Genomic DNA, 17,479 nt, shown 5'->3' on the forward strand with positions numbered 1-17,479 from the left:
GCCGAGCGTCAATTCGGGAGAATCCACTGTATCAGTTTCGGGGCTCCGGTATGAAATGTACACCGGTCGCCGCTGAAAGTTGTCATTACCGTTTATGATCGGGCCAGTTTGACTTTCTTTCGATTTAGGGTTGCAGCTGTCTTCTCCGCATTTTATATTCCGCAGGATAATGGCGCCGGTTACTTTCACTGCGCCTGGAGCGCGTACGATTGACAGCGGCGTTTGAATCATTTTACGAAACAACCGAGAAATCATCGTTCCTCGTAATTGAACGGGCCGTTTCTTTAAAGGAAAGAAAGAAGAACAAGATTAATCAGTTACGGTTCGGTTATTCATTTTCTTATTGTGGACGTCAAGAAATATTGTTTCGAGAGAAGCGACGAAACGCGACACCGTCGACGACTCGTCGCTTCGGATCGATGGATCATATTTGACGTAACGATTACGAAACGTGTAATGATCTATTAGCTGATAGGGGTCCGCTTAACTTCTACTTTCGTGCTATTAAATTAATAGGTACCATTTTGTCAAACTTAATCGGTTTTGATTAGTAATCAACTAAATTTAATTATTAATGAAAAGTAAGAATAATTTAATGCTCCATTAAATTATTTCCAAAGGATAATCGTATTGTACTTTTATCGTTTGACGGGCTGCCCGTTCATCGTAGAAACAAAAATATTGCTTATGCTAAGGAAACACGAACAGAGTATTCATTAATTTTAAACATTCTTACACCAAACTGGTAATTTGTGCTTCTCTTTTTTGGCTTTTCAGCAACTGTAATAGCAGTAATTATTGTAATTTCTTGCAGCAGCGTAACTGATAGTTCCGCAAATTGTCTCATCGTTAAAAATAATTGTACCTTACGTAATAAATAGTTCCTCATTTATCTGGATACATTCAATTGTTACCTTGCAATGTCGTTTGTGAAATTCGTATGTAACTTGTTTAAGAAACTCAATAATCCTTGCGTTTCGCTGGTTAATAAAATCTCGTAATTTTTTCGCGAACGAAATAAAAAAGCACGCGGAACTCCGAGTATTATCTCTTCTCATAACAGGAATTAGCAACGTTTGCATAACGACGACACTTATGATCAATAAAGGAGAATCTTATTGACGCCGTACGCCGCTAAAAGCTGCGAATCCTGACGATCGGAGAAAGTAACATTTAGCTGACCCTATATTTAATGCCAACGCACCTCGTCCATAGAACAATATGAAAAAAAGTATTTTACATACGGTACTATTTTTTTTGTCCTCGTATCCGCCGCGACAGAAATTCCGCACTTTCCATGGCCAAACGTTTTTTTCTCTTTTTCAATATGCCTTACTCTGCAATTTCGGTGTTTTCACACAAGTACCGAAGCAGACTGTTGAAAAAGAAACTTTAGCCTCGGACACAAAAATTAATCTATAGTTTACTTAGGACTGAGATTCGAAAATATCAGTTTACATTTCCGCCGGTTCCGTCAGCACGCACCGATGGTGATGTAAACTGTATACAGGGTGTCCCAAAAATGTCTCGCAAACCGAAAGTGGCGGGTTCCTCGGGTCATTTGAAGCAACTTTTTCCTTTATAAAAATTTTCTCCAAGGCACCGTCAACGAGTTATTAACGAAAAACAGTGACCAAAAAGAATCGAGTACGAAGCCCAGTTCTGCTCATTGGCTCGGTCGCCTCGCGCCAGCTGAGCTGGGATTCGACCGCCTCGACCGCTGGCGCCGTTGGCTCGGCCGCCTCGCGCCAGCTGAGCTGGGATTCAACCGCCTCGCGCCAGCTGAGCTGGGATTCAACCGCCTCGACTACTGGCGTCGTTGGCTCGGTCGTCTCGCGCCAGCTTAGCTCACCTCTCATTGGTTACTGTTTTTCGTTAATAACTCGTTAATGGTGCCTCGGAGAAAATTTTTGTAAAGAAAAAAGTTGCTTCAAATGACCTGAGGAACCCGCCACTTTCGGATTGCGAGACATTTTTGAGACATCCTGTAGATACCGCGATATATCATCGCCGGTGTCGTTAGAGCACATCGTGCTCTGACCGTTAGTGATCCCAGTATCGCGTATACAGTGTAAAACGCGATGAATGACCGTCTTTGATTGGTGGAGAAGACCGCATCAAAAAGGGTATATAAGCAGGCGATTTTCAGTCGCCGGTCTCTCAGTTGAATTTGGTCGCTCAGTCATTTCGTACATATATACCTTCTCTCAAATAAAAGTAAAAATAAAACTTTTAAGAAAAAGAATTAATATCATATTCATTTGAGAAATAATCCAAGCCATAATCCCAATACAGACAAAGAAGATGAGGCTGCGACGCGACGCCTAAACGAATCGCAATTGAAAGAAACGTCCGGCACGAGTTTTTCGTTCCTACGCGGAACAAGATTGACCATTTCCAGCGCATTCCCCTTTCACCGGCGTGGGTTTATTAAATTCCGGCATATCCGCCAGCGAGTGGAATTGTTTATCGCGAGCGTGCTCCTCGACAGATTAACAACAGATGGATTTTACATGCCGAGAGAAGATCCCGGTACAGAGTGCTACCGCAGGAACGTTCGCTTTCCTTCCGTGTTCACCTGGCATTTCATCGAGCCTAGTAATTCGCGCGACGAGAAGCTAATATTAATTTACAGATATTACGAGCACGCTTGCCGCGCGCAACTCGTTATAAATCGGGTGTGTATTACCGAGCCTCGAGAGTCGGTCACTCCAAATGAATCACTTCTGGAATTAGGGTAAAATAACGTTCACAGTTTTCACTCTTAACTCGTGCTAACTTAGCTTTTCTTCGCGTCGGTGCAACATCGTCCGACGTATGTTTCGAATCAGTCGTTCGAAAACGACTGCGGTAAGTATATCTCGGTTTGTATCGTAAATTTGTATGGCCAAGCTCTTGTAATTATTTTCCAATCAATTTCTGACTTTACGTCGAAACTCGAAAGAATTTATTTCTGCATTTAATGGATCGATCGTATGACATAACCAAGTAATTTTTGTTTCAAATAATAAAAATAATTATTTTACTCGTGTATACGGGTGAAACGCTTTGTTACGAAAAGATAAATAAAAAAGGGACGAATTTAAAAAAGGTAATAAATATTAAAATAAAAATTATAATTAATAAATAAATAGTATAAATAATATATAAACAAATACAATATGTATACATATAATATATACATATATATATATATATATATATATATATATATATATATAATACAATGTTTACAAACAGCGAGAAGGAAAAATGAGATACAGAAAATATAATAAATGTAAAATTATCAGACGTGCGGTTAGTTCCGTTGCTAACATGAAAGCATGGTAACCATAATCTCCGATTAACGCAAATTTAAAGCTACACTACTACTAATCCGCAGTTCATTAGCTCACGGACACCCTATACAGCCCGAAGAAAAAAAGTTCCTGATCTAACTAGGAAGTTGAAACAAGAGGAGCCCGGCAGATTGCTCGTTTTCGATTTACTATGCATCGCCCGTTTCTGCGGGCGATTCTGCTGGCAGGTTGTGCAACCCGGCGACCCGTTGCACGCGCATACATACATACGCGGTAGTCCGTCGAGTTCGTAAAATCGAATGCGAGCCATTGTTCCGGAATTGTTGATTAGACGAGACGTCCGACCCGCTTTCTGTCTTGACACTTCCCGACGATCCACCGTGGTCCGGATCGAAGCTGTCCAGTTTCTAAACGATTAATTTCGTCGTATCAATGTCTGTTCAATGTGCATTGTTTTCCAAATGTTCGCCATTGTCTGAACACGAAGAAATTCAAGAAACTGAAAATTATGATTGGAACGTGAGCATAAAGATCAATATTTTCGAAGTACCATTTCTTTTCTTATTGATACAGTGAAGAACCTGTTGTAATTATGCGACTGCTTCTTGTTTAATAAATTGTATTTGTTGTTGATTTATTCCATCTTGGTCTATCCATTAATTTGACAGTATCTAAAATAGAAGTTACGTCGATTAGTACAGTAAATTCTCCCTAATTGATGCTCAGCTTCGAAACAAAAATGAACAATTTTGGAAGAGGAGATACGATTATTGCCGATCGTCAACAACCATAAAAACGGGCCGCAAGGCCCGAATAATCTTTTCGTCCCAAATTGCCCATTTTTGTGCACAATCTCAGCGTCAATTAGGGAAAAATTACTGTGCTTGCTTGTCGCTAAAAAATTCCTAATATATTCCTAGACAGAAAATTTATATTTATTCTGTGCACATCTTTAATTTAATATTAAAATGTTGGTGATTGAAACGTCGAATTAACAAGTAATTAAAGCGCAATGGGTTATTAGACGAAAAATGAACTTTACGCGGAGTTTACAAACGAATTCTGTCGCTTCGTACGATCCGTGCATAATTTCCCGCAGAACAGAAAGAATTTAGAGAAAGGACTCGGCGTTTTAATGGCCAGGAAGGTAGATTTAACCGCGTAATGAGCAATTTAAGCGAGCGTAACTGATTGATGTACGCCGCCGCGTCTCCGTCTGCGCGGATTAATTTGCGGGGACCGCGTGCGATTAGGCATCTCACCTCGTTCGTCCTAATGAGGCGCATTTACATGAAAGTCTAATTGTCCGGTAGCATCGAGCCGAGGTTCGTCCTGTCGATTTCTGGCACGATAATGTGAGCCACCTATGGCCAACCCGCTAATTCCAGCGAGATCCTTAAGTGGTCGTTAGCGCAACAATATTCACGGTGACACCTCTTCCGCTTTGCCGCTTCCGACCCGACGGACGTCACGCCTCCGCACCGAGCCGTTCTAAAGACGAGATTAAACGTCGTTTAATGGCATGCTGCTGAAATGATTAAAGAGTCATTCGGGCCCATTCTCCGTCGATTTAGTGTAAACACTGGTTACGAGAAATACAACGAAATTGCTAGGTTGCTCGGGTTCGTGTGTCCGAGTTCATGTTCATGCTCGTATTTCAATCATCCAAAGTTGCAATCAGATTTTGATATGCCGTCGCCATTCACGCGAACAGAGCAAAGCTAACGATTAAAATTCTAAAGCGATACTTTCACGCTTTGATGCTGGAACTACCGAATACTGAACGCGGCTGATGCACGTGTAATAATGATTACATTGCATTTATTGAAACTATGTACGATTTTATATTATAGTATGTTTTTCGACGGAGAAGTTCATTAACATTTTCGCTATGAAAACGACGTTACAATCTCGATAATTGTAAAAGAAAGAGTCAGGAACGCGCCATTTTGGCTCCAGTGTTAATCAAACGAGTACAGTAAATTCTCCCTAATTCGCGCGCAGATTGTCGGCAACTATAAAAACGAGCCGCGAGGCTCGAATAATCGCATCTGCTCTTTCCAAATTGTCCATTTTTGTGCACAATCTGAGCGCGAATTAGGAAGAATTTACAGCAACACTCTCTTCGAACTTTACAGTGTCCAAGTGCTGTGTATTGTGTCTCCCAGCTGTGCCTAAAGAAGCGACAGAACTTTCCGACAAGCAGAATAATAGTGAATCAAGAGTGGGAACAAATGTTTAAGATGGGTGATGGAATTTCATGCCACTTTCTCGTTTCGCAGCGCAAGTGACTCGATCGCTATCGCGCATTGTCTTCGCGTGTAATGAACATTGTACGAATTCTTTTCTCGCACTTTATTGTGTACAAAAGAATGCCTTTAACCCGAGAAAGATAACCTACGTCGCAGAGGCGCCTGCGAAAGACTGTTGATTTTTGTTAATTTTTCATAGAGGTCTAGTGATTTAAGTTTAAAATTACTTAAAATATAAAAAAATATAATATAAATGCATTTTATTTTTACAATAATGCCAAACCTTTAAAATGACTAGATTAACTTAAATAAATATCCATTGTTAGTATAAAATTGACGCCTTAGAAAAGCATGCGCCTCTGAAGCGTATGGTTATCTTTTACGTACGTTGTCATACGGTTATCTTTCTAGGGTTAAGCGCGGTAATCGTGGTCTCTCGCGGCTGAATCCTGCGACAGAGATTCCACGTAACAAAGGTGTCGATATCGAGGGCTGCTCGTACCTTCGCAAAAAGTGGTGCAACGAACGCGCTTCGGATTTTCGAAAATCGCGCGTAGAAATTAATTTTGTTAACGAGGTCTAACGAATATACAGCTCACAGGCATCCTGTTATTACGAAATAGCATCGCGATTATTGTTCACGTGTTTGTCCTTCATGCAAATACTTGGCATTATGTGTAAATATTTCAGAGAATGGACGATAAGTCATGCAAATCTTTGTACGTCTGCGTGCCGCAGCGTTTTATCCGATAAAGACGTTGCATGTTCTATTCGATTTTACCGCGATGATTTCTCAACGCGGCTTTCGGCAATCTCGAAAGGCAGCCTGAAAATCTCGTCGCATTATTTTCGATCTGCCGCAATTATTTATACGGAAAATAAACTTTTATCTTACGCAATGATTCACGGCCCAGTAATTACAATACCAATCCGAACGATTTGTCGATTCTAAACGCGTGCAAACGACGCGACACGTGGTAAATACAGCCGATGTAACAACAATATTGTCGCAATCGGCGCAAATACTATCACAGTTTATGCCAATGCATGATAGTATGACGTAATAAATGAGAGGAATTGTTGGTTACATTGACAAAAGAAAAACGATGGAAAGTTGGCGGGAGAAAGTGAAACGATCGTGAAAACGATAAAATAATAAAATGCAGGGAACGCGAAGAAATTTCGGACCGCAATTTTTTCTTTATTGTAAATAACCATCGCGTGGACGAAATTGTTATTATGCTACAGCCTGTACAAACTTTTGTATCCGCGGAAGGCGTGTCCGTCGAAACGGACGGTGCCAAACGATCCGCGCCATTCGCCGGCCGGAATAAACAAGCGGGTCATTAAAATTCGCCGAAAATACACGAGCGGTCCTGTTCCGCGGTTTCGAGGATTAAGTCGAACTGTTGACACAGCCGGTTTATAAGTTTACTGGAAACCGATGCGACTCTCGATGCCCGCGACTATTTTTAATCCGTCCGCGCGGGAAAACAACCGGCGCGAAGTGAAACACGATCGACGACGCCCGGACGGACGATTTCGTGATCCATTTCGCCGGAATTTCCCGGGGCCCGTGTTTCGCGTTATATAATTATTGCAAATCCGTGGAAACGTGTTAGAAACGTAGTTGGACACCGTTTGGCACGCGAAGTCGCGCGGTGGCCGACGGCATCGACGCGTATCGTGATTTTAGATTCGGATCGGACGCGCGAAAGAGATCCGCGTGACGAGAAAGACAATTCGATTCGGGTTGCAACAGATTTTCGGTCCTGCATTTGTACAGTTTGCTCGGAAATTCCCGGGGAACCGGTTTTCGTTTAATTTGGCTGCTGCAAAAACGGGCGAATTCGTTCGGTTCTACTTTCTGATGTAGTTACTTCACTTTGTTGTTTGTTTATTTATTACTCAATGTATGCAACGGTGTATTGTAATAAAAGAATAGCGAATCCGAGGCCGGATTCATCGCTCTAATGGATGTAACGGATGAAATCCGGGGAACCGTTCCGTTTTTATTCATCGGACTGCCGCGAAACTGCGTTGGCTGATTTCTTCCGTTCTTACTTTCTAATTCGTCTTGTTGCTTGTTCATTTATTACTCAATGTATCGTAATATTGTGTCGTTGTAAAGGAATAGGAAAGCCGTGACCGGATTCGTTGCAATCGCTGTAATAAAGTATTTACGGGCTCGAGTTCTATTGTAAGAAGTATATCGAATAGAACGAACAATGTGCATTCACCAGCGTGCGCTATTCGAACTTCGATTCGATTCTATTAATTGTAATAATAATAATAATAATATTAATGTAAGAATAATATTAATTCTAATAATTTCCTGGAGTTCGTAGATTATGTTGAAGGAGAATGTGCTTTCCGGGACACTGTTTTTCGAATATAAAAGAGGTTGAGTGCTGGCAAATGTCGTATCACATACATACACACACACATACATACATACATACATACATACATACATACATTAGACGGTGGAAGGGGGGCAAATATTTGAGTGACGCAGTCCTCGTAGAATACAGGAAAAACATAGGTAGCGCGCGTTGCGCAAGCTAACGCAAGTCGAATACATTTTCGAAAGTGCGTAATGAGGGATCCGTGTACCGCTGCATTTCAAAATCGTGTAGAAAATGTTAAAGTTCAAATGTATACAACAGCCGTTGTCGGAACGGTAGACCCGACGTTTCCGTTAATGCCATGCTTCGTGTACATCGCCGGATTTCGAATCGTCGGTATACATACGTTTTACTACTTCTCTCAGCCGAACGAAATTCCGAGCGGATCCACGAATCCTTTTCACCGAACAGCGTGAATTTCGCAATTCGTCGCTAACGTTTACGCGACGACCACGATTTTACTTGAACTTTTGCTTTTCTCGTAAACTAATCTTGCTGCTTTGCGTAAATATCGATGCTTCTGGTAGGTGCGCTCGTGTCACCGACTGCTCATTTTTGTCAAAATATTAATTATTCCTGAACAGGCTTGCTGCAATACGTGTGCAGATTTTAATTCAGCGACTGAGTGAATAGTAGGAAATCATTTTACTAAATCTAAGAAACTGATATATCTTTTACAGTTTTGTATTTCATTTATTCAGAGCGATTGGTGATTTATAAATTTTGTATATAATATAATACAATATAATATGATATAATATAATATAGTACAATATAATATAATACAGTATAATATAGTACAATATAATATAGTACAATATATAATATAATACAGTATAATATAGTACAATATAATATAGTACAATATAATATAATACAGTATAATATAGTACAATATAATATAGTACAATATATAATATAATACAGTATAATATAGTACAATATAATATAGTACAATATAATATAATACAATATAATATAGCACAATATAATATAATACAATATAATATAGTACAATATAATATATATTACATATTCTGTCAAAATTAGAATTACTTTGAGCTGCTCCAAGACAAATGGCGAAGATTTCGTTGAGCATATTCAAGGCGAGACGCTCATTACGATCGGTATCGCGATCGCAGGCATCGACCTTTTAATGACTTCGACTCACCTCGGCGGTCCGACCGCGATTAATTTCATTCAGAATATGCATACAATATCGGCCTTGCTCTCACCCTTAATTCGATTCTGAAACAATCGACATTTACGCATGACGGTCGCATCCAGGAACATCATTATCACCCGGCCCCCGTTATCTCGATTGTCGCATCCTGCCAACCATTATTTCCCATTATCTCTATTACTCGGACTCGTCCGAACGGAACGCTCGGGGTTTGATCGATCTTTCTAATTACCGACGTCGATGTCGGATCGATCTTGTCGATGACTCCTGACTCTCCGAACGCGTCGAGTGCCGCGCCGCAAAACATTCCCACGAGATCCTAATTGAAAATATTTTATAAAGTTCGTGATCGTTCATTTCATGAATTCGTAGTTATTCTCGAAAACGTTGGAGATCGTCTTTCGAAAAGTGTGGAGCAGACTGTCCGATCATTGCGTATCGTTTCTACTCGATACAAATACAGTAATTTTTCCCTAATTCGCGCTCAGTTTGCGCACAAAAATTGACGATTTTGGAAGAGGTGATACGATTATTTATTACGTCCCGTTGTTATAGTTGTTCACTTAAATACTATTATATTTATATTATAATATTATAATATATAACCATAAATTATGTTTATATTATAATATTAATATATTACATTTATTTATATTTACATTATATTAAATTATATTTAATTTAAATATTATATTATAAATTATATTTAAATATATAATTATATTATATCAATAAAAATGAGTCGCAAGGCTCGAAGAATCGTATCTTCGCTTCCCAAATTGTCCATTTTTGTGCGCGATCTGAACGCGAATTGGGGAGAAATTACTATTCGCGTTGGCTCCAAAAGACGTTTTCTCATTTCAAAAAATCGCTCGTCACGTTTCTAATATATTCACTATACAGTTTAAAATATTAATATTATAAACGTACGATGCCTTGCCAATACGATTATCAGCTTCTAAAAGAGATATGTATCGCGTTTCAGTTTAGATCAACTCCGTTTCCAAGAAAACATTCGCAAGCGTAAGTAGCGTCGAGGGACGCGTTGGTGCTCGTAGATATGGTTGAAGATTGAATACAATGGAACGAATGAAAATGTGGAATTCGTTCAAGTTCTGTAGAAACGAGCCGAGCACGTGTCGAAGTGTCCATTAAATTCAAAAGCAAACACAATCGAATGGCAGCTGTAGTCGAAGACGCGAATTGTTATCCACTTCGAGCTGTGATAGAGACATAAACGCCTTCGCTTGAAATACTGGCGGCAAAATGACGGACGAAGGGTGCTGAACAATTTATAAAAACTGGAGCAGATGGAACTAAATATATTCGACAATTTTCATCGAATAACGGATCACCTGAATTAAATTCGCTAAAATATAATATTTCACCGCGACTTCTCTATCGCGATGAAGCGATCAGTGGGTCAATTACATTTCTGCAAATATTAAAATGCTTCGGTCATTTGACCAATTACATAATCATCGTAAAGTATTCTCGCATTAATTTCGTCGATTTCTAAATCGTAATTGCTCCGCGCTTCCGCGTACGATGAAAGAATCTCTAAATTAATTCGCTAAAAGCGCGAATCGTTAATAGCGCCAATTAAACCGGCAGACACGTCTGACGCAGTCGAGATAAGGTAACGCGCAATCGTTTGAGCCGATTACTATTATATTGCTATCTTCTACACCTGTACAAAACCGATCATTGAGAAACATCTTTTTTTTAATGCCACCTCATCGTCGAATGCTCGACCGATGACGCTGTCACTTTCACCTTCGTAACTGTTTTTCGCTTTCAGCGTACGCACGCGATCGGCGCGCAATAGAGAGCATTTCGCCGTCGTTAACTATCGATTCGTACGATTTAACGTAAAACGATCCGTGCCGAAGACACTCGTTGATCGCGATCATTGCGATCGCTTTACCGAAAGCGGCAATTACCAACGCCGCTTTGTCTCATGACTCGCGAGTCACGAGAAAGATTAACCGAACCCTGGAACGCGTGTATTATTTTACTAGGAATCGAGCGTCGGTTATCATCGGGACCATGACTTGACTTAGGCGAGCCGAGCTTGCTCATCTTCGCCTGCGTTCAAATTACAGAGAAACCAGTATAATAAAAATGCGCTCGACGGTAACTACTTTCATTTGCTTTTATATTCTTTTATTTGCTTTTATATTCTATTTATATTCTTTTTTTTTATTGTACTAGCGGGAAATGAGGGGTTCCTGAGGACATTCGAAGCAACTTTTTCCTTAGCGAAAGTGGAATTCGCGGCTTCGTTTACGAGATATTAACGAAAAACACTGACCAATCGGAGAGCGAGTGCGATCGGCGCTCCGCCCTTGCAGCCAATGCCGCGTCGCGCCGGCCGTACAATATTCTTAAAAGAATTTAACACTAAAAAACGGCAGTTTTAGCTAATATTTTGTACGTAGAAACTTAAGGACCTTCCAGTGTCAGACCCAACTGCAAAAGTTAGTGAATTATCCTAAAATAATGGTCAAAATATTTGTTAAGGCTTCACAAAATTACGCAGAATTCAAGCAAGTTTTCTCTCGAGGGCCCATTCCCTGGCCAATAATTTACAATTACTACGCCCAGTAATAAAGTAGCCATTGAAGAACACGTTTAGTAATTTCTCCTTAGAATTCTGTGTTATTATATTTTAGGTGGCCGGCGACGACGACGACGACGACGACGACGACGGGCTTTCACTTTCCTTTGTCAGCGCGGACGCCGAAGGTCAGCCTCGAAAGAGGAATAGTTAGAGTGCCGCCGGTGAAGAAAAAAAGAAAAAGGGTCTGAAACTATGAAATACGCCGTTTCGAATCCATAGAGATGATTACAAGGCACCGGCGAGTTGCCACACGCCGTCGAAGTAGGAAGGAAGGATTGCATTCCGTGGCAACGGGACAGAAGGATGTTCGTGACTTGGATTCCTACGACGTCGGCCGTGCCTCATTTCTTCTCCCGACTTCGTAACACGCGATTGTGTAACTTATTACAGGCTCTATGCTGACAACCGGCTCGTTCCGATAGAAACTCGGAGAAATATTAAAAATCCCCGCTACGTCGATGGACGCGGCGAGTGTTTGCGGTACACTTGTACGCGATTTCCCCTGACACGAGACGCGAGTAACGATGAATGGTAAAAATCTGTTGTCTAATCAGATCCCCCGAATCACGAAATTACAAGCCTTCGATTTAATCTTCGATTCTTAATCGATACTAATCCTCGCAACTTTTCATTCCGTTCGTTCCCGTCTTGCGTACCCTTATCGTTTTTTGCCTCGCTCGGTTTCATTTGCGATAAATATTCTGGGTCCACTTTGACCCAAACGACGTCATTTCGCTTGTCAACTTGTGGGGATTAAATCGAACTGCTGGCGGAACCTGTATGATCTGCAAATTGCAACAATGTTGATACGGTATTACGTGCTTTGCACTCGAAATTAATCCTTTCTCATCTTTTTGTAAATCGTACTAACACGTTTGCAAATCAAATTCATCCTTTTGCAAATTAAATCGGCTGATTTATGATTATGCGTAACAAAATTCATATTAAATTAATAAGTTGAATACACACATTTTAATGTGTGAAAAAGCTTGAGTTTATTTTGGAAGAAGGTCAATTTGTTTTGTAAGAGTATGAGCAAAAATGATTAACTTATCCACAAGATAACTAACTATAGAACAAAGTGAATATGATCTAAAAAAGAAGGTCCGGAGCTCGGAATTGAAAACAGTAATTGCCAGACATTCGGACACGATTTCTCGAGCCTCGCGGCTCGTTTTGATAGGAACTCGGAGCAGTCGGCAAAAAAAGGTAGCAGCCACCATGACTGTGTAAATTAATATGAATACATAGAAAAATACTAGAATAAAAACGATGACTTAACTTTTTTGTTTCTAATCTTTCAGCCACGACTCGAAAATTGTCCATTTTTATGTACAATCTAAGGATCAATTAGGAAGAATTCACTGTACCTACCACGTACACTTGTATCTCCGCGGTGTTTCTTACCCGAGTCACACCCAAACAGACCAGTTTTTGTTGTCTTCCGGGAATCGCGTCGCGTGCCACATCACACGCGGCGGCCAAGCCAACGAGCGCAGGAATCCCAGTTCCGCTTTATTGGCTCGGCCGCCTCGGCTCGGCTGCCTAGCGCCAAGCGAGCTCGCCCCTCATTGGTCAGTGTTTTTCGTCAATAATTCGTTAACGATGCCTCGGAGAAAATTTTTGTAAAGGAAAAATTTGCTTCGAATGACTTCAGGAATCCCTAATTTCCCGGAACTACCATAATTTTGGGACTCCCTGTATAATCTACAATAATATTAATTTCGAACGCAAGACCCCTGTATACATCTTAAGTTGCCAATTTTTATTTGCTTATATACTTCGATCTTATCCTAACAAAGGCGTTTTAACGTTATCGATACGATCATTTAATAGTTCTAATTCAATCGAACGCGACTTAAAGCCAGGGAATGCGGTCATTTCGAAAGTGGAGCGCATACTATGACCGCATCTCTACTCAACCGGAATCCGAGTCTGAAAAAACCGTCTCGTGTCTCTATTAAATTGAATTCCATGCGGAGTGTCGTCGCGGAACGTTCCATTTCCCTCCGGCAAGGTGAAGAACAGGAAACGAGATTTCACTGAAGCCGTCGCGGACGTGTTAATTAGTGCGTTTGTCCCGGTCACTTTCGCAGTGGCCGGTGCTCCCAGCTTGGGAAGTTCCGACGGGACGGGAAAGATCGTCGAGATAGCGATAAAGTGAAAACGCATCTTTCGCAATTATCCTCCCGTAATACTTTTCTTTTCTTTTTTATTTCTTTCTCTCCGTTCGCGCGCGCGCGCATTTGCATAAGGTAACAAGGACAATTCGACTGGAAGTCGGTCATCCGCGACGGAGCCGGTCGCCGTATGCAAATCATCATGGAAACGATGGTCAAACAGATTTATTCGTATAATCGGGAAGTACCGGAATGTCACGTGACAGCCTCTACCTAATTCCCGTCGGACAACACCGGTTCGGTCAATGCCAAAATTCGGAAAACGATTCGGTCGGAATTCCGGACGTCCATTAATATCGAGATGCTCTCTCGATATTATAATAACTGATTTAATATTGGACCGAACGACACGAGTTACTTACATGAAATTAACACTTCCACGACCGCGCTAGGAACCTCAAAAGTTTTCATAAAATTAAAATATTTCATTCGTTTAAACAAAAATTACAAAGCAAACTTATATGGCATCAATTGCTTCTTCAGCATTCGTACCTCTTGCAAATCTTAATAAAATTAAGCAATTATTTTTAATTTTTCATTAATTATCCATTCGGGGCTATTAATCGGCTGAATTTGAAACGGGGAGATCTCCCTATTCGGTTGGCTAAGTGTTAAAACAATTAATTTACCAGTTAGCGAAAGAAGTATCAAAGAAATTTGCCAATGTCCGGAATTGTACGGAAATGATCGTAAACTGCTCCTCGCGACTCTTTTGTTCGTGCTCGTACAATTTTAAAGATTCATTTGTTTGCAGTATTTATGATTATAATATTACAGACGTCACTGTACATCGTCGTAGCACATGATTTCGAGTACAAAATCATAAGATACTTCGTAGACGAATGTTATTGAGTACGATTTTTTTGTTGTGTAACAACGAAGATAAGTAACAGAACGCGTTTACATACAAAAATTCTCGTCGTCGATTCGACGTGACATACAAACATTCGACGAATTTCGTCGGAACGATGTTTCACATTTTCGAACGGCTCTGCACACGTCGTTCGACGAGGTAAGGACAGATGTCAGATGCCTGACAATGCCAAAGATTAACAATGCACGCAACCGTTGTCTGATAAGCCGTGAGTTCCGATAAGCAACCTTTATTTAAAACAAAAAAATGTCAAAGTCGTGCAATCATAACACGTGTTTATCCGGTTTACAGAATTAATTGTACGACAAGATAAAGGTATCGATCCGTGTGAACGATTCAGATTTATCATGAATTGTTTCCGTGCGATAGCAAGTTAATTGCTCGACGCGAATCGCAAAGAATCTATTGATAAATCGGTTATCCGAAAGGAGACTCGAATAATCGTCCAATCTGCGCAAACACGAGAACATGATCAACGTATATATGATCAACCTATCTCTCTCTTTGATACAATAACTATCGTTGAAAATTCCTCGAAAGATTAGTTATCTCGCTAAAAGAGTATCAATGCATCATCAGCAATTTATTGAAACAAATAACTTGGTTCAAGCAACTACGATCGGTGCAGAAAATTTCTATTTTGTTTAGAGAACCGTATAATCGTTATGTTACTTGCACAGATGATATAATAATAATAATCATTTAGAATCGTGCCGAAGAAATAATTTCTCGGTTATGCGAATGCGATCCGCTACGAGAAAGATGCTTGCCGCAAACTTGACCTTCCTGTCAGAAGATTTCACGATCCTCGGCAAAGTCAATTTGTCAATCGCGACGATCCATCATCGCCCTGTTACGCCGCCGGTTCACATAAACGGCCAGGAAACCGGTGATTTATCATACCCGATTTACCAATCTGGTTGAATCACGGTCAACAGCAAAAACCAGCGGCGAAGGGGATGCCCATGGAATCGGGGATCGAGCTGAAATCGAAGAAAAATGATCGAACGTGTCACGATCACACGGCTTTTCTCTCGTGAAAGTCTCTTTCTCTTTTTCGTCGATTTTGAATGCTTTCGAAAGCTCCGAGAACCAAAGAATATAGCTATATCTTCGAAACGTCTGTGCTATCACTTACGAAAATCAGGAGATAACTCTCGATTCTGCCTCTTTTTCTCTCAAGTCTGTTTCAATTATTCTTGTAAAAATAAACTGTTCAGATACTAGTTTTGACTAATTCGCAGTTAATCTATTGCCGGTGAGTTGCTATATTTAGCGACGAGCGTAGTTAGTACAAATGTATTTAATTTACGATTCGCGACTTCTTCATTTGTTTTGCAAATTCGTTCTGAAAGCTCACTTTACGTTCGGTGTCTCGACTAATTAAGGATGGAAAAGCATTGGTGATACAATAATGCTTATTAGTAGATTGCGAGTCTTTATGGAAAATAGACGTTGTCTCCACTGGTTGTAAGAAACGGGTGCTAGACATTTTCTTTCCTTCTTTAATTCATTTTAACGAGCTGAAAATAGTACACCGATCACTGCTTTAAATAAAAATCCGCGGTCTAATTATTAGAGGTAGCCTCGTTGTTGCTTACACCGTTGATAAGCAGTCATTACTCTGGACTCAAGTAGGTATTACTAGAACTATTCCTTGCGTAATCTACGAATGAAAAAATCTTGCGACACGTTCGCCTAATCGCTTCGTTCCGTAACAATAGAACGTGCCAATTGCGCGCACCGTTTTCGTAAAAATAACAAGACCGTATTCGTTTAGATTTCGAAGAAATTTTCACCCCTTCACGATTTCGGCTACATATTCACAGTTTCTGCTCGGAGTTTCGCAGAAAGTTCTCTCTTTCGAGAGAAGCTGCATCCATCTTTATAAAAGATTAAAGATAAAAAGATAAAAGATTAAAATAAATTAAAGCTCGAGAATCCATCTTTAATTTATCTCGTCGGAAGACTGGAAGATAGCGTGCACGGAAAAGCGGTGTTGCGACATCGAAGATACACCAGCGAACACTTTCATTATTTTTCAATGTCTTCCGATTGAAAAATAATTAACAGGGAACAATCGTATCCGTCGTCCGATTGCGGCACACCGATTGCCACACGCATCGAAAAATTGAGAAATCTCGATGATAGAATTCAATCGGCAACGGAGTTCTCGTTGAAATCTTAAATATCGCCACAATTATTACTAATCGTCGGTTATTAATGGACCGATTTCATTTTATCGCGTCGCGGACATCCCTCGGCCGCCAAAACTATCTTAAAACAAGAGAATCGTGCCACGATAATAAAAGTACGAAGAAGATTTTTAGAAACGTTAACGTTTATCGTGAACAGTTGGATTTTGTTTCTAGCCCAGCGTGTTTTGTGCTCTTTTTATTCCTACCGTTAATTTCTTATCTTTTCGGACGTTCACCGAAGGGATTCTTCTTCTCGCAAACAAACAAATAAATAAATAAATAAATAAATAACAATTTAATGAAAACGATGAAAATTGAAATTAGTCTACTTTCACCTTGCTCCTCTTCCGATCAGAATGCTGCACCCAGGAATTCCCGAGCTCTATCCCGAAATCTTTTTAAACGAGGAACAATAGCGGACTCTGCTCGAGCAATCAATCGCGATTTATATGTTGTTTATTT

General features: G+C 40.3%; 1 long non-coding RNA gene across 1 annotated transcript; it reads left to right on the top strand.

Moving 5' to 3' along the window:
* Positions 1-9,990: 9,990 nt before the first annotated feature.
* LOC143260895 (uncharacterized) lies at positions 9,991-13,046 on the top strand. The gene is made up of 2 exons (XR_013035173.1): positions 9,991-11,278; positions 11,357-13,046. It is a non-coding gene; the product is annotated as an uncharacterized LOC143260895 (long non-coding RNA).
* The last annotated feature ends 4,433 nt before the right edge of the window (positions 13,047-17,479 follow it).

This window comes from Megalopta genalis, chromosome 1 (assembly GCF_051020955.1).
Source record: "Megalopta genalis isolate 19385.01 chromosome 1, iyMegGena1_principal, whole genome shotgun sequence".
Taxonomy (NCBI): domain Eukaryota; kingdom Metazoa; phylum Arthropoda; class Insecta; order Hymenoptera; family Halictidae; genus Megalopta; species Megalopta genalis.